Below are 14,519 nucleotides of genomic sequence, written 5' to 3'. Positions count from 1 at the left end.
AAATTGGAGTATCTAGGTGACATTAGGGTTTTGGTTGATTTGTGTCTTAAGGTGTTATTCTAGTATGAACTCTAGGGTTGTTTGTGACACTTATAGGAATAGCCCAACGGATTGATTGGAAAGAATAACTTTGAGGTGGTTTCGTACCCTACCATAATCTTTTCGTTTGTTCTCCGCTATTAGTGACTTTGCAGTGACTCTTTGTTGCATGTTGAGGGATAGTTATGTGATCCAATTATGTTATTATTGTTGGGAGAACTTGCACTAGTGAAAGTATGAACCCTAGGCCTTGTTTCAACGCATTGCAATACCGTTTACGCTCACTTTTGTCATTAGTTACCTTCCTATTTTTATATTTTCAGATTACAAAAACCATTATCTACTATCCATATACCACTTGTATCACCATCTCTTCGCCGAACTAGTGAACCTATACAATTTACCATTGTATTGGGTGTGTTGGGGACACAAGAGACTCTTTGTTATTTGGTTGCAGGGTTGTTTGAGAGAGACCATCTTCATCCTACGCCTCCTATGGATTGATAAACCTTAGGTCATCCACTTGAGGGAAATTTGCTACTGTCCTACAAACCTGTGCACTTGGAGGCCCAACAACGTCTACAAGAAGAAGGTTGTGTAGTAGACATCATATGACCATAGAAGGATTTATTCATGTAAACAAAACAACAATTATTCTCTAACTTAAATGAATAACCGTATTGCAATAAACATGATCAAATCATCTTCATGCTCAACGGAAACACCAAATAACATTTATTTAGGTTTAACACTAATCCCAAAAGTATAGGGAGTGATGATGATCATATCAATCTTGGAACCACTTCCAACACACATCGTCACTTCACCCTTAACTAGTCTCTGTTCATTCTGCAACTCCCGTTTCGAGTTACTACTCGTAGCAACTGAACCAGTATCAAATACCGAGGGGTTGCTATAAACACTAGTAAAGTACACATCAATAACATGTATATCAAATATAGCATTGTTCACTTTGCCATCCTTCTTATCCGCCAAATACTTGGGGCAGTTCCGCTTCCAGTGACCAGTCCCTTTGCAGTAGAAGCACTTAGTCTCATGCTTAGGTCTAGACTTGGGCTTTTTCACTTGAGCAGCAACTTGCTTGCCATTTTTCTTGAAGTTCCCTTTCTTTCCCTTTGCCCTTTTCTTGAAACAAGTGGTCTTGTTAATCATCAACACTTGATGCTCTTTCTTGATTTCTACCTTCATCGATTTCATCATCATGAAAAGCTCGAGAATCGTTTTTCGTCATCCCTTGCATACTATAGTTCATCACGAAGTTCTACTAACTTGGTGATGGTGACTAGAGAATTCTGTCAATCACTATTTTATCTGGAAGATTAACTCCCACTTAATTCAAGCGATTGTAGTACCCAGACAATCCGAGCACATGCTCACTGCTTGAGCTATTCTCCTCCATCTTTTAGCTATAGAACTTGTTGGAGACTTCATATCTCTCAACTCGGGTATTTGCTTGAAATATTAACTTCAACTCCTGGAACATCTCATATGATCCATGATGTTCAAAACATCTTTAAAGTCCCGATTCTAAGTTGTTAAGCATGGTGCACTAAACTATCAAGTAGGCATCATATTGAGCTAGCCAAACGTTCATAATGTCTGCATCTGCTCCTGCAATAGGTCTGTCACCTAGCGGTGCATCAAGGACATAATTCTTCTGTGCAGCAATGAGGATAATCCTTAGATCACGGATCCAATCCGCATCATTGCTACTAACATATTTGAACTTAGTTTTCTCTAGGAACATATCAAAAATAAAACCGGGGAGCTAAACGCGAGCTATTGATCTACAACATAGATATGCTAATACTACCAGGACTAAGTTCATGATAAATTAAAGTTCAATTAATCAAATTATTTAAAGAACTCCCACTTAGATAGACATCCCTCTAATCCTCTAAGTGACCACGTGATCCATATCAACTAAACCATGTCCGATCATCACGTGAGATGGAGTAGTTTCAATGGTGAACATCACTATGTTGATCATATCTACTATATGATTCACGCTCGACCTTTCGGTCTGAGTGTTCTGAGGCCATATCTGCATATGCTAGGCTCGTCAAGTTTAACCTGAGTATTCCGCGTGTGCAAATGTTTTGCACCCGTTGTATTTGAACGTAGAGCTTATCACACCCGATCATCACGTGGTGTCTCAACACGAAGAACTTTCGCAACGGTGCATACCCAGGGAGAAAACTTATACCTTGAAATTTAGTGAGAGGTCATCTTATAATGCTACCGTCGATCTAAGCAAAATAAGATGCATAAGAGATAAACATCACATCCAATCAGTATAAGTGATATAATATGGCCATCATCATCTTGTGCTTGTGATCTCCATCTCCGAAGCACTGTCATGATCACCATCGTCACCGGCGCGACACCTTGATCTCCATCGTAGCATCATTGTCATCTCGCCAACTATTGCTTCGACAACTATCGCTACTGCTTAGTGATAAAGTAAAGCAATTACAGGGCGATTGCATTACATACAATAAAGCGACAACCATATGGCTCCTGCCAGTTGCTGATAACTCGGTTACAAAACATATCATCTCATACAACAAAATATAGCATCATGTCTTGACCATATCACATCACAACATGCCCTGCAAAAATAAGTTAGACGTCCTCTACTTTGTTGTTGCAAGTTTTACGTGGCTGCTACGGGCTAAGCAAGAACCGTTCTTACCTACGCATCAAAACCACAACGATAGTTCATCAAGTTAGTGTTGTTTTAACCTTCTCAAGGACCGGACGTAGCCACACTCGGTTCAACTAAAGTTGGAGAAACTGACACCTGCCAGCCACCTATGTGCAAAGCACGTCGGTAGAACCAGTCTTGCATAAGCATACGCGTAATGTCGGTCCGGGCCGCTTCATCCAACAATACCGCCGAACCGAAGTGTGACATGCTGGTAAGCAGTATGATTTGTATCGCCCACAACTCACTTGTGTTCTACTCGTGCATATAACATCTACGCATAAAACCAGGCTTGGATGCCACTGTTGGGGAAGGTTGTAATTTCAAAAAAAATCCTACGCACACGCAAGGATCATGGTGATGCATTGCAATGAGAGGGGAGAGTGTTGTCTACGTACCCTCGTAGACCATAAGCGTAATCGTTTATCAATGCGGTTGATGTAGTCGTACACCTTCACGATCCGTCACGATCAAGTACCGAACGACGGCACCTCCGCTTTCAGCACACGTTCAGCTCGATGACATCCTCGCCTTCTCGATCCAGCAAGAGGGGCGAAGTAGTAGATGAGTTGTGGCAGCACGACGGCGTGGTGATGGTGTTGGTGAAGAACAATCTCCGTAGGGCTTCGCCTAAGCACTACGAAAACTATGACAGAGGATAAACTAGCGGGGACGGGGTTGCCAGCAAACGGCTTGGTATTTCTTGATGTGTCTTTGGTGCTAGCCCTGCCCCTCTATTTATATGTTGAGCCCTGGGGTCGAAACTTGGAGCAAAAGCCTCCTCAAAGTCGGTTTTGCCCGAAAGGCAAGAGTCCCACTTAGACTCCAGGACCAAATGCCACAATCCTTGGCGTCTGGCCCAGACGCCATGGGCCTCGGCATCTGGCCCAGGGCCAGGCGCCAGGGTCTCCGGCGTTTGGCCCCCTGGCCTCCGCAAAACTCCTTTTGCACCGACTTATAGCCCCGTGGGCCTGACCCCTTGGCCTAACCATATCATCTAATATATGAATCTTTACCTCCGGACCATTCCGGAGCTCCTCGTCATGTCCGTGATCTCATCCGGGACTCCGAGAAACATTCGGTCACCAACATACATAACTCATATAATACTATATCGTCAACGAACGTTAAGCGTGCGGACCCTACAGGTTCGAGAACTATGTAGACATGACTGAGACACTTCTCTGGTCATTAACCAATAGCGGAACCTGGATGCCCATATTGGCTCCTACATATTCTGCGAAGATCTTTATCGGTCAAACCGCATAAGAACATACGTTTGTTCCCTTTGTCATCGCTATGTTACTTGCCCAAGATTCGATCGTCGGTATCTCAATACCTAGTTCAATCTCGTTACCAGCAAGTCTCTTTACTCGTTCTGTAATACATCATCCCGCAACTAACTCATTAGTTACAATGCTTGCAAGGCTTATAGTGATGTGCATTACCGAGTGGGCCCAGAGATACCTCTCCGACAATCGGAGTGACAAATCCTAATCTCGAAATACGTCAACCCAACAAGAACCTTTGGAGAGACCTGTAGAGCACCTTTATAATCACCCAGTTACGTTGTGATGTTTGGTAGCACACAAAGTGTTCCTCCGGTAAATGGGAGTTGCATAATCTCATAGTCATAGGAACATCTATAAGTCATGAAAAAAGTAATAGCAGAATACTAAATGATCAAGTGCTAAGCTAACGGAATGGGTCAAGTCAATCACATCATTCTCCAATGATGTGATCCCGTTAATCAAATGACAACTCATGTCTATGGCTAGGAAACTTAACCATCTTTGATTCAACGAGCTAGTCAAGTAGAGCCATACTAGTGACACTTTGTTTCTCTATGTATTCACACATGTACTAAGTTTCCAGTTAATACAATTCTAGCATGAATAATAAACATTTATCATGATATAAGGAAATATAAATAACAACTTTATTATTGCCTATAGCGCATATTTCCTTCAGAGGGATCTAAGCCATGTTACTTGCTTCAAGTGCGGGAAGACTGGACATTAGGCCACCGATTGTACTGAAGCAAAGAATGGAAATGGCAATGGAAGCTTTGGGAAGAAGCCCAACCCTTTCAACAAGGGACAAGTGAACCACGTGAACGTGGAGGAGGTTGAAGAGCAGCCAGATGCAGTTATCGGTAAGTTTTTGGTTAAGTCATTTACCGCTCTCGTTCTTTGATACTGGTGCATCACATTCATACATTTCAAGGGGATTTGTGGACAAGTTTAAGTTACCCACTTTAGCCCTTAGGACACCCTTGCTAGTAAGCTCACCAGGTGTAGAGTATATGGCCAGCCGATGGTGCGACTGGATACCCTTAACCATTGGCAGCCATATTTTCCCCTCAGACCTAATAATTCTGGAGTCACAAGGATTGGATGTGATATTGGGTATGGATTGGCTATCGAAGTATGGAGGAAACATTGATTATGCTAGCAAGTCAATTCTGCTCACCACCCCGGAGGGAAGAAGGATTAAGTACGTATCCAGGCATACACCAAAGAGGACTCATGTAAACTCCCTCACGGGCGTTGTTCAAGAGGAGGTGCCTGTAGTGAAGGATTACCCGGATGTATTTCCAAAGGAACTACCAGGCATGCCACTGGATTGAGACATTGGGTTTTTGATAGAGCTATTGCCAGGCACCGGACCAATATCAAAGAGACCATACCAGATGCCTGCAAATGATCTGAAGGAGATTAAGAAACAGATTAAGGAGTTATTGGAGAAAGGTTACATTCAACAAAACTCGTCACCATGGGGAGCCCCAGTGCTCTTGGTTGAGAAGAAGAAGAAATCTCTAAGAATGGTGGTTGACTATCGTGCACTAAATGAAGTGACGATCAAGAACAAGTACCCACTACCGATGATCAATGATTTGTTTGACCAGCTGCAAGGAGCTAAAGTATTTTCCAAGATCGATCTACGATCAGGATACCACCAGCTGAAGATCCGAGAACAGGATATACCTAAGACAGCTTTCACCATAAGGTATGGGCTATACGAGTACACGGTTATGTCATTTGGATTGACCAACACCCCTGCCTATTTCATGAGTATGATGAATAAGGTGTTCATGGAGTTCTTGGATAAGTTTGTCATGGTGTTCATTGATGATATTCTGGTATACTCGAAGAATGAAGAGGAGCACAAGGAGCATTTGCGTTTAGTTCTCGAGAAGCTCAGGGAACATCAGTTATATGCAAAGTTCAGCAAATGTGAGTTTTGGTTGAAGTAAGTTGGATTCCTTAGACATGTTATATCAAGAGAAGGTATAGCAGTAGACCCTACAATGGTTCAGCCAGTCACTGAGTGGTTGGCACCCACTTCAGTTGGAGAGATCCGCAGTTTTCTGGGACTCGTAGGATATTATCGGAGATTCATCGAGAATTTATCTAAAATTGCGAAGCCCATGACAGAGTTGTTGAAGAAGGACACTAAGTTCAAATGGACAGAAGAATGTGAGGCCAGTTTTCAGGAGTTGAAGAAATGTCTGACTACAGCCCCAGTGATGATTCTGCCAGATATACGCAAGGATTTCCAAGTGTATCGCAACGCGTCTTGCTTAGGACTTGGAAGTGTACTTATGCAAGATGGAAGGGTTGTTTCGTATGCCTCACGTCAGCTTCGACCACATGATTTAAATTATGCCACGCATGATTTGGAGTTATCAGCAGTAGTGCATGCGCTCAAGACCTAGAGACATTTTCTTATTGGAAATCATTGTGACGTGTACACGGATCATAAGAGTTTAAAGTACATTTTCACACAGAAGGAGTTGAATCTCAGGCAAAGGAGATGGTTGGAACTTATAAAGGATTATGATATGAAGTTGCATTATCATCCAGGCAAGGCCAATGTCGTAGCAGACGCTTTGAGCCGGAAGAGTTACGCCAATACTCTCTTAACGGGAGGGTTACCACAGGAGTTAACTGAGGATTTCCGGGAACTTCATTTGGAGATAGTTCCTAGAGGTTTTGTTGCAGCATTAGAGGTTCAGTCAACATTATTGGGAAAGATTCGAGAAGCTCAGAAGGATGACAAAGAAATTGCCGAGATAAAGGAGAAAATGAGCAAGGGAAAGGCCAAAGGTTTTCGTGAGGATGAGCACGACACCTTGTGGTTTGAGGACCGTGTTTATGTACCCAATAATGCAGAGATCAGGAAGTTGATACTTCAGGAGGCTCATGACTAGCCATACTCGATACACCCCGGAAACACCAAGATGCATTTGGATTTGAAGGAGCGTTTCTGGTGGACTGGTATGAAGAAGGATATTGCTGAGTATGTAGCTATATGTGATGTATGTCAGAGAGTGAAGGCAGAACATCAGAAGCCAACAGGATTACTGCAGCCTATGCCGATACCCGAATGGAAGTGGGATAAGCTTGGCATGGATTTTATCACCGGGTTACCCAGGACCCGGTCGGGATATGACTCTATCTGGGTAGTAGTTGATCGCTTGACCAAAGTGGCTCACTTTATCCTAGTGAAAACCACCTATACAAGTGCGAAGTTGGCCCAGATATATATGACCAGGATCGTATGTCTGTATGGAGTTCCAAGCACTATCATATCAGATAGAGGGACACAGATTACTTCAAAGTTTTTGCACTAGCTGCATCAGACTTTAGGAACCCGGCTAGAGTTTAGTACTGCCTTTCATCCGCAGATAGATGGACAGACCGAGAGAGTCAATCAGATTCTAGAAGACATCTTGAGATCTTGTGCGCTCGATTATGGATCTAGTTGAGATGACAATTTGGCCTACACGGAGTTCTCATACAACAATAGCTACCAGGCCAGTTTAAAGATGGCACCTTTCGAAGCTTTATATGGACGGAGGTGCAGGACACCGTTGATATGGGATGAAGTTGGAGACCGTCAGTTGTTTGGACCAGACTTAATTAAAGAGTCAGAAGCGAAGGTTAAGCTAATTCGAGACAGACTGAAGGTAGCTCAGTCCAGGCAGAAAAGTTATGCAGACTCAAAACGCAAGGAGGTATTCTATGAAATCGGAGACAGGGCATACCTTCGTGTATCACCGCTGCGAGGAGTTAAACGATTTGGAGTTAAGGGAAAGTTAGCCCTGAGATTTGTAGTACCATACCGAGTTTTGGAACGTATGGGAGAAGTAGCCTACAAGTTGGAGTTACCCGAAGGACTGTCAGGGGTTCATGATGTGTTTCACGTTTCCCAGTTGAAGAAGTGCCATGCAGAGATGGCCGATATTCCTCTAAGAGATACAGTGTCCATGGAAGCAATTCAGTTGGATAGTGATCTGACCTACGAGGAGAAACCTATCAAGATTCTCGAGTTTGCCAGCCGAATCACATGCAGTAAGGTTACCAAGTTTTGCAAAGTTCAGTGGAGCCACCATACCGAGGATGAAGCCACCTGGGAACGAGAGGACGATCTACGGAAAGACCACCCACACCTATTTTCTAGCCAACCCGAATCTTGAGGACGAGATTCATCTTAAAGGGTGTAGGTTTGTAACATCCCAAATTTCCAATTTGGAATGTTATACATAGGTCATTCATGCATATCATATTTTATTGCATTTCGTTTCGCGATCCTCGAAATTCTAAGCAACTCAAGGACCCATGGAGAGAGTTGGGGATTTCATCGTTTTCATATTTGAATTGTTTCAAATATCGAAACAAGGATCATTTTGGTTTTAATTATTTTTCTCTCCAAAAATATTTCATATTAAAATATATGAGAGGAGATAATATGACTTCTCCAAAATAAATGAAATATTAGAGGAAAATATTAAAATCAAATAAATAAATTTATTTGTATTTTATTGTAATTTTATTTGAATTAGAAAAATATGCATTTTTCAAAACTGCATTATTAGGCCAAGAAAATGTTCACTTTGTCCTAAATATTTTATTTAGACGATGATTTTTTTGGCATTTTTAGATTTTTATTTTATTTATTAGGATTTTTTAGGCGAAATCTGTTTTTTTAAGAGAGAGTTCGCGGGCGAACTGGGCCGACCCAGCTAGCGCCAGGCCACGGCCCGGCCGCCGCACCGCCTCGCCCCGGCCGAGTCCGGCCGACGCACGTCGTCGCCGCCGCTACCAGTCCAAGGAGGACTCCTCCTCCTCGACTTCTTCCCCAAGCCGCCGAACCCACTTCCTCCCTCCTATTTAACCCCCCAGCCGCCACCCCTCCTTACCTCTTCCTGCTCCACCGCCGCACCCCGCCGCCGAGCTCTGCCGCCCGCGCTGCCTCGCAACCGCCGGCACGATGTCGCCCGCTCACCCGCGTCTCTCGCCGCCGCGCTGCACGCCAGAGCCACCGCCGCTGCCGTTCGCCAGATCCGAGCCGCCGTTTTTTTGGTTTAGGTAATAAAAACCGGCCGATTTTTTTAGAAACCCTATATGTGTTTTTTTATTTTTATCGATTCGGTTTTCTCGCTTTAGTTATTTAGCAGACGTTCGTCCGTTCGTTCGTTTTAATGAATGGTTTTTGCTGTTTAGGTTCTGAGAGCTAACGTTCGTTCGTTAGTGTTTTCTTTTTATTTTTCGCCCAGGGACCTATCCGTGATTACTTTTATCACAAATTAGCCCTTGATATTTAAACGCCCGCCGTTTCTTAACCGTTTGTCCAAATCCAGTGAAACCATCGCCAAAATCTTCGTCTCGAACCCCTCTTTCTGTTTAATCAACTTGAACAAGGTTTTGACAAACTAAAAATTTGGTTGCAAGTAGATTTGGTTTTGAAATTCTTTTGACCGTAGTTTCAGTTCCGTAGCTCAGATTTGATCTTCAGTTGATTTTTCAGATTTGATCTTCTTATTTGAGTTTTATCCGTGCATCTTTGCTTGATTGCTTATGTATGCTATTGTTTGTTTGCGATAGAATTCCCGGAGTGCGTAGCGTGCTACTACGAGTCACTAGATTTTGTGGATCATCAGCAAGGCAAGTAACACTTTGATCATACTCTTTTCTTACCTAGTTTTTATGCATTAGTTACAACCCTCAAACATTGCATGAGTAGGATCTCTTAACATGTGGGTTTTGGGAAGTAGATGATGAGGTAGAACCTATTGCCCTTTTATTATCAAACCCTTGGGAGTTACTCCTATGTTATGCTTATATCGCCATGCTATGCTCGTAAACGTGGATTGGGTTTGAGAGTATCCATGACAGATGTGAGGTTATTAACTAATGGTGAACTTAAGGTGGCTACTTAAATACACATCTGGGTGGATTGGTTGCGGGCACCTGGAGAATCCAGTGTTGTCCTAGGATATCCTGGAGTACCCGTGTGATCATCTTATGGTTCGCCACCCAGGCTCAAAGGGATCATAAGATTATTCATGCTACAAACTTCCGTGTGCAGCCACAAGCTATTATGGGCTCTAGCATAGTGGAGTAAGTTGCATGACCTCTTCCAGTGGTAGGCTAGCAGATGTAGGGGATGTAGGTTGGTACGGTCTACTCGGGGTTAGAGTTAATGTTTCTGAAAAACTGTGTCTCGGTCATCCGTTTCTCAAACACCATGTAGTGCGAGAAATCCAATGGAGGAGATTGAGTCTTGTGGGGAAAAGTGCGCAAACCTCTTCAGACTGTACAAACTAATCATGGTTAGCCGTGTCCCCGGTTATGGACATCTTAAGTATCTAGATCTTGGATTATCATATTAATCTCATCACTCTATTACTTAATTTGTTGGGTTGTTAATTACTTTCTAATTGGGATTGAGTTGGAGGAACCTTCTCAATGTTTAACAACTACCATGATAGTTAAATAAAATATGTTCCTTTGTTGTAGGAAAAAATTGGCTTTTCACAAAACATTATAACCATAGAGCCTCCGCCAGCCATATATGCATGTAGTGATAGCATTTATCTGTTCTATGCTCTACTGTGTTATATTGCTAGCATATTCCATGTGCTAACCCGTTTTCGGGCTGCAACGTATCATGTTGTAGACTTTTCAGACAAAGAGTAAGGTGCGCTAGGTCGTTTGTCATGCACTCAGCTATGCCGTTGGAGTTGATGGACTCACTTTATCTTCCCAATCTTCCGATGTTATCTTATTTAGATGGCCTTAAGCCATATTTACTGTAATAAGTTCTCTTTTGAGATATTCGATGTAATAAGTGTGTGATTGCTACTCTGTTATAAATCCTTCCAGTACTTTGTGTGTCAGCATTACCGATCCAGGGATGACATTTATGCACAGAGACTTGACCATCTGAGGTCGGGTCGCTACAAACACGAATTTGTAACTTCATTGATTTGTAAAAAAAGATCATTGATTTGCAAAAAGTTCACGCATTGTGAAAAAAGTAGACAAATTTAAAAAATTTGAAAAAGTTCATCAATCTTCAAACATAATTCACCAATTTGAAGAAATTCATCGAGTTTGAAAAAAGTTCATTGATTTTAAAAAAAATCACACACTTGAAAAAAAATCATCAATTTAAAAAAAGTTCATCAACACGAATTTGAAACTTCATTGATTTGTAAAAAAAGATCATTGATTTGCAAAAAGTTCACCCATTATGAAAAAAGTAGACGAATTTAAAAAAATTGAAAAAGTTCATCAATCTTCAAAAATAGTTCACCAACTTGAAGAAATTCATCTATTTAGCAAAATAAATCATCGATTTTGATAAAAGTTTGTCAATCTTGAATAAAAAATCATAGTTTTTGAAAAGTTCACTGATTTGAAGAAAAGTTCACGTGTTTCGAAAAAAGTTCATGAATTTGAGAAAATTTTCGTGTGTTCATGGATTTTCAAGACCAAAATTGTGGATTAAAAAAATTCACAAATTTGAAGAAAAGCTTATGGATTTGAAAAAAGTACACAAAATTAAGAAAAGTTCATGGTTTTTAAAAAAAAATCAAGATTTTTAAGAATAAAATAGAATGAAAAAAATAAGAGAAAAGGTAAAAAGCAGAAGAAAAAACGGTCAAAAAACCAAAAACATGGAAACCACTCTTTTTTAGCGTTGTATTCGAAGAACAATAAAAGTCACAACATCTTAAGGTGTCCCGTTGGTTATCCACGGTTTGTACGATGCCTAAGGTCTTGAGTTGGAATCACGTCGAGTACGATGCCTGGGGTCTCGAGTTGAAATCTGAAAGTGTAATTAATACCCGGGTGGTTTTGGTAATTAATAACAAAATATGTGTCATTGATCTAATGCACATTGATAATAGATTTCAGAGAAGATCAATGATTGGTGAGGGAGTCCTGGATTAGGGGGTCTCCGGATAGCCAGATTATATCCTTTGGCCGGACTGTTGGACTATGAAGATACAAGATTGAAGACTTCGTCTCGTGTCCGGATGGGACTCTACTTGGCGTGGAAGGCAAGCTAGGCAATACGGATATGGATATCTCCTCCTTTGTAACCAACCTTGTGTAACCCTAACCCTCTCCGGTGTCTATATAAACCGAAGGGTTTTAGTCTGTAGGACAACAATCACAACATACAATCATACCATAGGCTAGCTCTAGGGTTTAACCTCTCTGATCTCGTGGTAGATCTACTCTTGTACCACCCATATCATCAATATCAATCAAGCAGGACGTAGGGTTTTACCTCCATCAAGAGGGCCCGAACCTGGGTAAAACATTGTGTCCCCTGCCTCCTGTTACCATCCGGCCTAGATGCACAGTTCGGGACCCCCTACCCAAGATCCGGCGGTTTTGACACCGACATTGGTGCTTTCATTGAGAGTTCCTCTGTGTCGTCGCCGTTAGGCTTGATGGCTCCTACTATCATCGATAGCGATGCGGTCCAGGGTGAGACTTTTCTCCCCGGACAGATCTTCGTATTCGGCGGCTTTGCACTATGGGCTAATTCGCTTGGCCATCTGGAGCAGATTGAAAGCTACGCCCCTGGCCGTCAGGTCAGATTTGGAAGTTTGAACTACACGGCCGACATCCGCGGAGACTTGATCTTCGACGGATTCGAGCCACAGCCGGGCGCGCCGCACTGTCACGATGGGTATGACCTAGCTCTGCCGCCAAACAGTACCCCAGAGGTCGCGCCCGCATCAGCTCCGACCCTGAGCTTGGAGCCAACTGCGCCAATCGAGGACGGGTGGTTAGACACCGCCTCAGGGGCTGCAGTCTCAACGGCGATCGAGCTGAACACCAGCATAATCCTCTGCGCAGCCTGTGACTCCAAGGTGCCGGACTCTTTTTCTGACTCCGAACCGCCTGCGCCCCTCCCAATCAAATCCGATTGGGCGCCGATCATGGAATTCACCGCCATGGATACCTTTTAGCACTCGCCCTTCGGCGATATTCTGAATTCACTAAGGTCTCTCTCTTTGTCAGGAGAGCCCTGGCTGGATTATGGCCAACAGGATTGGGATGTGGACGACGAAGAAATTCGACACCCACCCACCACCCACTTAATAGCCACTGTTGATGACTCAACCGACATGCTCGACTTCGACTCTGAAGACATCGACGGTATGGACGACGATGCGGGAGGCGAAGAGGAACCACCGCCCACAGGGCGCTGGACGCCCACCTCATCATATGACGTATACATGGTGGACACACCAAAAGAAGACGACGACGAGGAACGGAAGGACGCAACGAAGGCTTGTTCCCTCGAGAAGCAGTCAAAGCGGCGGTGCAAGCGCCGCCCCAAATCCCGCCTCGGCAGAAATAACGATCATACAGACCCAGCGTTGGAGCAGGGCGAACCACCGCCGGACCACGGCTATACGGAGAATCAAACCAAACAAACCAGTTCTGTCAAAGATGATAGTCCGGACGACATAACGCCGGACAGGCACCCAGAGCAGCAGAATGCCCGTCAAAGGCTTGTTGCCACCGCGAGGAGTCTGAAAAAGCAGAAGCAAAGACTCAAGGCTGCGCAAGACACACTCCAAATCAGATGGAGTAAAGTACTCAACACAGCAGCGAAGTACGGCAGCAATCGCCCCACCAAGAGCTACCCAAAGCGGAAGTTGCTACCTGAATTCGATGAGGAGGCCTCAGACCCCCCACAACCAAAAATTAAAACAGCCATCTGGCTGGATAGACGACCTCACGGCCAACATAAAGCGGCAAGCAACGCCGCACATAAGCCAATATGCGGTCTACGCGAGGGCTCGCATCAAAAGGAGGGCGAAACCAGATCCATATATGGACCACGCAAGCGTGCTCCAGCATACGATGCAACACAACAAACATCCGAACAACGTGGTACACCCAGATATAGGGGTGCCGCACACCCCCTATGTTTCACCGATGAGGTGCTGGACCATGAATTTCCAGAGGGATTGAAACCCGTAAACATAGAGGCATACGATGGAACAACATACCCTGGGGTCTGGATTGAGGACTATATCCTCCATATCCACATGGCTCGGGGAGATGATCTCCACGCCATTAAGTATTTACCCCTCAAACTCAAAGGGCCAGCTCGGCACTGGCTTAAGAGCCTCCCCGAAAGCTCCATTGGAAGTTGGGAAGAGCTCGAAGACGCCTTTCGGGCAAATTTTCAAGGGACTTATGTCCGACCTCCGGACGCGGATGATTTGAGTCATATAACTCAACAGCCCGGAGAGTCAGCCCAAAAGCTTTGGAACATGTTTCTTACTAAAAAGAACCAAATTGTCGACTGTCCGGATGCCAAAGCCTTGGCAGCTTTTAAGCATAGCGTCCGTGACGAGTGGCTTGCCAGACACCTCGGCCAAGAAAAGCCGAGAACAATGGCCGCATTAACAAGCCTCATGACCCGC

The sequence above is a fragment of the Triticum aestivum genome, chromosome 1A (genome assembly GCF_018294505.1).
Source record: "Triticum aestivum cultivar Chinese Spring chromosome 1A, IWGSC CS RefSeq v2.1, whole genome shotgun sequence".
In the NCBI taxonomy this organism is placed as follows: domain Eukaryota; kingdom Viridiplantae; phylum Streptophyta; class Magnoliopsida; order Poales; family Poaceae; genus Triticum; species Triticum aestivum.
Note: the sequence above shows the minus strand (reverse complement) of the source record.